Source organism: Papio anubis, chromosome 15 (genome assembly GCF_008728515.1).
Source record: "Papio anubis isolate 15944 chromosome 15, Panubis1.0, whole genome shotgun sequence".
NCBI classification, from domain to species: domain Eukaryota; kingdom Metazoa; phylum Chordata; class Mammalia; order Primates; family Cercopithecidae; genus Papio; species Papio anubis.
Window position 1 is genome coordinate 78,507,462 of NC_044990.1, and position 9,179 is coordinate 78,516,640.

Below are 9,179 nucleotides of genomic sequence, written 5' to 3' on the forward strand. Positions count from 1 at the left end.
GGTTCTTGGTCATGAACTCCTTGCCCAAGCCAATGTCTAGAAGGGTTTTTCTGATGTTATCTTGTAGAATTTTTTTGTTTGTTTGTTTTTTAGAAAACAATTTTATTGAGGTATAATGGACATACAATAAACTGCATATATTTAAAATGTACAATTAGATAATTTTTGTACCCATTATATCATCACCACAAACAAGATCACGAACATATCCATATCGCAGAATGCTTCCTCTATCCTTTTTTTTTTTGAGAGAGAGTCTTACTCTATTGCCTAGACTGAAGTGCAGTGGCGCAATCTCGGCTCGCTGCAACCTCTGCCTCCCAAGTCCAAGTAATTCTCATGCCTCAGACTCCCAAGTAGCTGGGATTACAGGCAAGCACCACCATGCCTGTCCAGTTTTTGTACATTTAGTAGAAATGGGTTTTCACCATGTTGACCAGGCTGATCTCTTAACTCCTGGCCTCAAGTGATCCACCTGCCTTGGCCTCCCAAAGTGCTAGGATTACAGGTGTTGGCCACTGCACCTGGCTTCACACCTCTTTTTAATCCTATCTTCTTATTCCTCCTTTTCTTTTTTGTTTTAAATATTTTATTATTATACTTTAAGTTCTAGGGTACATGTGCACAATGTGCAGGTTTGTTACATATCTATACATGTGCCATGTTGGTGTGCTGCACCTGTTAACTGGTCATTTACATTAGGAATATCTCCTAATGCTATCCCTCTCGCCTCCCCCACCTGTGTTCCACCCTGTGTCCAAGTGTTCTCATTGTTCAATTCCCACCTATGAGTGAGAACATTCGCTGTTTGGTTTTCTGTCCTTGTGATAGTTTGCTCAGAATAATGGTTTCCAGCTTCATCCATGTCCCTACAAAGGACATGAACTCATCCTTTTTTATGGCTGCATAGTATTCCATGGTGTATATGTGCCACATTTTCTTAAATCTTGTAGAATTTTTATATTTTCAGATCTTAGATTTAAGTCCTTGATATACCTTGAGTTGATTTTTGTATAAAGTGAGAGATGAGAATCCAGTTTCATTCTCCTATGTGTGACTTGCCAATTCTCCCAGCACCATTTGTTGAATAGGGTGTCCTTTCCCCACTTTATGTTTTTGTTTGCTTTGTCGAAGGTGAGTTGGCTGTAAGTATATGGGTTTATTTCTGTGTTCTCTATTCTGTTCCATTGGTCTATGTGCCTATATTTATACCAATACCATGCTGTTTTGGTGACTGTAGTGCTATAGTATAGTTTGAAATCAGGTAATGTGATGCCTCCAGATTTGTTCTTTTTGCTTAGTCTTGCTTTGGCTATGTGGGCTCTTTTTTGGTTCCACATGAATTTTAGGGTTTGTTTTTTTTTCTAGTTCTGTGAAGAATGATGGTGGTATTTTGATGGGAATTGCATTGAATTTGTAGATTGCTGTAATAGTCTTATTTAGTGTTAAGAATACTGAATGAAAATTTTTGTGTTGCAGTTGCCATCATTATATCATCAACGTGATGCTCAGTATATTCCTGTAAAACCCCAAAACAGAAATTCTTAACTGAGGTTATCCCATCACTGAAGGCTTCTTTTGGCCAGACAGTTTTTTTAGGTATCAGGTATAGTACTCAAATATCTTTATCAGGAGATGTTTTCCTATCCCATTCTTCAGAATTCTTATTTCTGGTGCCAGAGGCGATAAGAGGAAAATAGATGATCCAGGAATTAGACTCTCAGTTCAAGGTCACAGGCAGCAGCAGTTCAATCTGCACACAGTACATCAAACAAAGAGTCCTTCAGAAGCCCCTGACTCTGCTCCTTGGCTTTTTCCTGAGGAGGAGTCTTGTAAACATATATGTAACCCTGTGTAATTTACTGTGTGCAGATTGAACCTTTTTTTTTTTTTTTTTTTTTTTGAGACTGAGTCTGGCTCTGTCACCCAGGCTGGAGTGCGGTGGCCGGATCTCAGCTCACTGCAAGCTCCGCCTCCCGGGTTCACGCCATTCTCCTGCCTCAGCCTCCCGAGTAGCTGGGACCACAGGCGCCCGCCACTTCGCCCGGCTAGTTTTTTGTATTTTTTTAGTAGAGACGGGGTTTCACCTTGTTAGCCAGGATGGTCTCGATCTCCTGACCTCGTGATCCGCCCGTCTCGGCCTCCCAAAGTGCTGGGATTACAGGCTTGAGCCACCGCGCCCGGCCAACCCTGTGTAATTTCATCTGAACCTTCTCTAGAGAAGATTACTATGCTATCTGTGTTCTTCCAAATATACTCGGAAATTAAATACCTACCTACTGAAGTGTGAACTATTGTTATGTCTTAAATTTCCAAGGAAAATATTACTTCATCCAGGACCTGAATGCCTTCCTCAGAGTGGTGTTCACTTTCAATATGATTTTCCACCTTTCTAGCAGCCAGTACATTGGGACCGTTTTCCATGCCAATTGCAAATGTCTAGAGAGTGTCTTACACTTGGGCCTCTTTCAGCTGCATCAACAGAGTGGCAGCAACGAAGCTGGAATCCAAGCCTTTTCTCTGTCATTAGTCGTTTCTTAACAGCACTGTCAAAAGGAATCTAGAGGTTACTCTTCATAGTTTCTATCTCAAAACGGTTTCTCCACATTGTTAGAGAGGGCATGCAGAGGTTAATCTCTACAATGATGACTCTCTAGGTAGGTGTCTCTGCCCAGGAATACTTTCTTATTGACAGAACTTAATGAAATAAATGCAAACACTCAACCCAACATACAAATTTTCTGCCCAGTCCTTCCTTTGTCATAAAGATGAAGGATTATTTCACCATCCACTCTGGCCTTGTACTCAAATTCAAAATGGTATTATACCTTGTTGTGGTTGTAAATTTCACCACTGCCACAGAGCCACAAATAGAGATATTTCCTCGCTTGAATTGGCTGCATTCCAAACAGCTGGTCAACTACCACCAACTGGCAAAATCCAAAGCAGCAGCTGATGTATCCATTGACATTCTCAGGAAGAAATGCATCTGGACCCCTGTGTGTGATCTTCATAGCACTCGGATGCTGACCAGAGAGGCAATCATTGCTGCCAAAGAGGGCCCAAATGCCACACATGGTACAGCGGAGCTGCGGGCTCTGTGGGTATGTGAGCAGAGGCCAGGGCTGTGGACTGTTTCCATTGTTTACTTTCAGTACAAGCATCTCTGTATATATCTCTATTCCTTTTTTCTTAGATAAATAGTAGCAAACTGTACACATTTTTCTATACCATGATTTTTTTTTTTCTCTGAACAATATATCCTGGAAATCACTGCATAGTTATATACAGAGATTTTCTGTGTTCCTTTTTACAGGTATATAGTACCCTGTTGTGTGGATGTTCTGGTACATTTCAAGAGGGAACAAGTGTACTAGGAAACATTCAAAGCATGAGAAACCTGCAAGAAGAAGTCTTTTATTTTAGCTAAGCTGTGGGTAACTTGAGGGTCGCAGAATAGGCTGAGGAGTCAACAGAGAAGATGGCTGAATAATTACACAAGATTGCTGCTGGCCCTATTTAATAAGTCTCATTGTTCTCTAAGGTGAAGCAAAGCTGAAAGGATTTGAGGAAATAAATAGGCTGTTTCCTGTCCCCCTATTCTTCTATGTTTTTCCTCCTATTATTCTAGTAGGTTTTAAAGTGAAGCCTGGAGTAAGCCTGAGTGCAGCTATCTCACATGGGAAAGTGCTCTGATGGGTATTAGGGAAATCCTGCATTTGCCTTTGTGAGACTCTTCACCTGATGGTCATTGCTTCTCCTCTGACTCCTGGAATCCCCTCACTGGGGAGATGGGGGTACCCATCAGAAGTCTCTGGATTAAGTCAAAAAACAATTTAACCCTAGAATCGTATTGTATACTGTATCCCCAAATTCACCCTCCACGCTATTTCCATCCTGCATTATGCTTCACCATATTGTACAATAAAGCTTCCTAAAGACAGTGTTTCAATGAGTACTACATAATATCATAGCCAGTAATATAAACATATGCTAAATCCTCAGTGAAGTGAACAAGAATCAGGGCAAGTAGAATGTAGATGTTTGTGCTGGGCGTGGTGGCTCACGCCTGTAATCCCAGTACTTTGGGAGGCTGAGGCGTGATCGGCCCCCTTCCTCACCTCTCCTCAAAGAGAAGAGTAGCTATGACTGCTGATATTCAGTTGACCTAGTTTCACAGAGGATAGGATCACTCACTGTAGTTTAAAAGATTACATGTGAAGCCTGTACGAGAAACATTTTGAAATCGTCCTGAAAAATCACAAAGTAGGATTGAACAAAAATAGAAACACATTCCTTGCCTTCAATAGAACCAATCAACGTAATAAAGTTTCTTCAGGTTCGTGTATAAATTTAATGTAATCCCAATAAAAATGCCAGCAAATTTTTTCCTGGCACAGGATCCTACACTTCATATGGAAAAATAAATAAGCAAGAATACTTATGAACATCTTCAAAAGCAAGAACAATAAAAGGAGACTGGTCTTACCACATATTAAAACTTTTTTTTTTTTTTTTTTCTCTTTTGAGACGGAGTCTTGCTCTGTCACCCAGGCTGGAGTGCAGTGGCTGGATCTCAGCTCACTGAAAGCTCCCCCTCCCGGGTTTACGCCATTCTCCTGCCTCAGCCTCCTGAGTAGCTGGGACTACAGGCACCCACCACCTCGCCCGGCTAGTTTTTTGTATTTTTTAGTAGAGACGGGGTTTCACCGTGTTAGCCAGGATGGTCTCAATCTCCTGACCTCGTGATCCGCCCGTCTCGGCCTCCCAAAGTGCTGGGATTACAGGCTTGAGCCACCGTGCCCGGCCCAACATATTAAAACTTATTATAAAGATCTAATAATTAAAACAGTGTGGTATTTGTTCCTGGCTAGACATTCAAACCTGGCTAGTGGGAATAATTGTGAAGTACACAGGGAAATTTAGCAAAAGACAAAGGTGGGATCTTAATTATTGGGGAAAAGATTAACTTTTTTATTTTTTAATTTTTTGAGACAGAGTGTCGCTCTGTTGCCCAGGCTGGAGTGCAATAGCACTATCTCAGCTCACTGCAACCTCCACCTCCCGGGTTCAAGCAGTTCTCTCACCTCAGCCTCCCAAGCAGCTGGCAATACAGGTGTGCATCACCACATCTGGCAAATTTTTTTGTATTTTTAGTAGAGACAGGTTTCACCATATTGGCCAGGCTGGTCTTGAACTCCTGACCTCAAGTGATTTGCCCACCTTGGCTTCCCAAAGTGCTGAGATTACAGGCATGAGCCACGATGCCAGGCCAGAAAATATTCACTTGTCTTTTTTTTTGAGATGGAGTCTCGCTCTGTCGCCTGGGCTGGAGTGCAGTGGCACGATCTCGGCTCATTGCAAGCCCACCTCCCGGGTTCACACCATTCTCCTGCCTCAGCCTCCTGAGTAGCTGGGACTATAGGCGCCCGCCACCACGCCCAGCTAATTTTTTTGTATTTTTAGTAGAGACGGGGTTTCCCCGTATTAGCCAGGATGGTCTCAATCTCCTGACCTTGTGATCTGCCTGCCTTGGCCTCCCAAAGTGCTGGGATTACAGGTGTGAGCCACTGCGCCTGGCAAGATTCACTTTTAAATAATGACATTAGCACAACTGGAGTGTTTATGTCCCTAATTTACACTAGGACCGGGCGCGGGGGCTTATGCCTGTAATCCCAGCTACTTGGGAGGCCGAGGCAGGAGAATCACTTGAACCCAGGAGGCAGAGGTTGCAGTGAGCCTAGCTCGCGCCATTGCACTCCAGCCAGGGTGACAAGAGCGAAATTCCGTCTAAAAAAAAAAAAAAAGATTTACATCAGAATGTACTTCAAACATTCCTTATTTCAATGCACAAAAAAATGAAAACATAACAGGTTCAAGAAGAAAACATATATGAATTTCTTTGTAATCTGGACAAAAGAAAGGCTTCCTAATTATAACTAAAATTCCAGAAGTCATGGAGAAAGATTGATAAATTCAAACCTATCCATTTATATCTACAGCTGTATCTATATATGCACAAACATACATATATATATATATATATATATATATATATGCACAGAGGCTCTTTTTTTTTGAGATGGAGGCTGGAGTGCAGTGGTACAGTCTCGGCTCATTGCGACCTCTTCCTTCCAGGTTCAAGCGATTCTCCTGTCTCAACCACTTGAATAGCTGGGATTACAGGCACCCACCACTGTGCCGGCTAATTTTTGTACTTTTAGTAGAGACAGGGTTTCGCCATGTTCGCCAGGCTGGTCTTGAACTCCTGACCTCAGGTGATCTGCCCGCCTTGGCCTCCCAAAGTGCTGGGATTACAGGCATGAGCCACCACACCCGGCCGATATATGGATAGACTTTTGCTTGGCAAAAATATCATAAGCAAAATCAAAAGAGATGAAAAACTGGGAGAAAATGTTTGTAGTTTAAATTATACAAAATAGCTAATTTCCATCATACATAAATAAGTAAAAAAAAGAGTATTGATGCATGATATATGGAAGAACCTCCAAAATATTATGCTAAGTGAAAGAGTCAGTCACAAAAGACTACATATTGTATGATACCATTTGTATGAAATGTCCAGAATAGACAAATCTATAGAGATAGAGTAGACTAGTGGTCACATAGGGCTGGGTAGGGTAGGGGCAAGGGCCAGGAATGGAGATGACTACTGAGAGGTAAGGGGTTTCTTTTTAGAATGTTAAAAATATTCCAAAATTATACTATAGCAATGGTTGCATAGCTCCATAAATACACTAAAAACCATTGAATTGTCTACTTTTTATTTTTATTTTTTATTTTATTTTATTTTTTTTGAGATGGAGTCTCGCTCTGTCACTTAGGCTGGAGTGCAGTGATCGGATCTCAGCTCACTGCAAGCTCCGCCTCCCGGGTTCACGCCATTCTCCTGCCTCAGCCTCCCGAGTAGCTGGGACTACAGGCGCCCGCCACCAGGCCCGGCTACTTTTTTTTGTATTTTTAGTAGAGATGGGGGTTCACCGGGTTAGCCAGGATGCTCTCGATCTCCTGACCTCGTGATCCGCCCGTCTCAGCCTCCCAAAGTGCTGGGATTACAGGCTTGGGCCACCGTGCCCGGCCGAATTGTATACTTTAAATGGATGAACTTAATGGTATATATATCTCAATAAGTCAGGCGCAGTGACTCAGGCCTGTAATCCCAGCACTTTGGGAGGCTGAGGCGGGCAGGTCATGAGATCAGGAGTTCACCTGATCAACATGGTGAAACCGTCTCTACTAAAAATAGAAAAATTAGCCAGCCATGGTGGCGCATGCCTGTAGTCCCAGCTACTCGGGAGGCTGAGGCAGGAGATCTGCTTGAACCCAGGAGGCAGAGGTTGCAGTGAGCAGAGGTCATGCCACTGCACTCCAGCCTGGGCGACAGACTGATTCTCCGTCTAAGAAAAACAAATCTATATCTAGATATATGTATGTATACATATACATATATATATAATATATCTCAATAAAGCTGTTTAAAAGATTTTACTATTCAAGAGGTCGGGTGTGGTGGTTCACACCTGTAATCCCTGCACTTTGGGAGGCTGTGGCAGGTGGATCACTTGAGGTCAGGAGTTTGAGACCAGCCTGGCCAAAATAGTGAAACCCTGTCTCTACTAAAAATACAAAAATTATCCAGGTGTGGTGGTGGGTGCCTGCAGTCCCAGCTACTTGGGAGGCTGAGGCAGGAGAATCGCTTGAACCTTGGAGGCAGAGGTTGCAGTGAATGGAGATCACACCACTGCACTCCAGCCTGGGCGACAGAGACAGACTCTGTCTCAAAAAAAAAAAAGGTTTTTGAAGTAAAAAACCTAGCAGGAAAATGGCCAAAAGTGTTAAGAGACAGTTCACAGAAGATTAAAGGCAAATGTCTGTGAAGCACTTGGAAAAATACTCAGCATCACTTCTTATAAAAGAGATGCAAATTAAAATATGGTCAGCCCTTGGCATCCATGGATTCCATATTTGTAAATTCAACCAACCATGTATAGAAATGACAGTCATGTGTTGCTTAATGATGGGGATACATTCTCAAAAATGTGTTGTTAGGCGACTGGGTGCGGTGTTGCACTCCTGTAATCCCAGCACTTTGGGAGGCCGAGGAGAGCGGATCACCTGAGGTCAGGAGTTCGAGACCAGCCTGGCCAACATGGTGAAACACCATCTCTGCTAAGAATACAAAAAAATTAGGCCAGGCGCGGTGGCTCAAGCCTGTAATCCCAGCACTTTGGGAGGCCGAGACGGGTGGATCACGAGGTCAGGAGATCAAGACCATCCTGGCTAACACGGTGAAACCCTGTCTCTACTAAAAAATACAAAAAACTAGCGCCTGTAGTCCCAGCTACTCGAGAGCCTGAGGCAGGAGAATGGCGTAAACCCGGGAGGCGGAGCTTGCAGTGAGCTGAGATCCGGCCACTGCACTCCAGTCTGGGCAACAGAGCGAGACTCCGTCTCAAAAAAAAAAATAAAAAAAAATAAATAAATAATACAAAAAAATTAGCTGGGCATGGTCGCAAACTCCTGTAATCACAGCTACTCCGGGAGGCTGAGGCAAGAGAATTGCTTGAACCCAGGAGGCAGAGGTTGCAGTGAGCCGAGATCGCACCATTGCACTCCAGCCTGGGGGACAAGAGCAAGACTTTGTCTCAAAAACAAAAAAAAGTGTTGTTAGGCGATTTCACCATTGTGCGAACATCATAGAGTGTACTTACACAAACCTAGATGGTATAGCTTACTGCACACATAGGCTATATGGTATAGCCACCATTGTATATGTAGTCAGCTGTTGACTAAAACTTCCTTATGGGTGCATGACTGTATTTGAAAAAAAAAATTGTGTTTGTACTGAATATGTACAGACATTTTTCTTACCAGTATTCCCTAAATGATAGCGTATATCAACTATTTGCATAGCATTTATATTATATTAGGTATTATAAGTAATTAGAGATTATTTAAAGTATACTGGAGTATGTGCATAGGTTATATGCAAATATTACCATGTTCTACATAAGGGACTTGAGCATTCATGGATTTTGGTATTCACTGTAGGTACCGGACATCGTATATTCAAATACTATTCTTCCCTTATCAGATTGGCAGTGTTGGGAGACAATCCTTCATGGTGTTTCTATATGTCTTGTGACAGCTTCTGTTCT

At 42.6% G+C, this 9,179-nt stretch overlaps 1 pseudogene; it reads right to left on the minus strand.

Annotated features, from left to right (window-relative positions):
* Nucleotides 1–1,602: 1,602 nt before the first annotated feature.
* Nucleotides 1,603–4,277, minus strand: LOC101024066 (annotated as a pseudogene).
* Between the last annotated feature and the right edge of the window lie 4,902 nt (nt 4,278–9,179).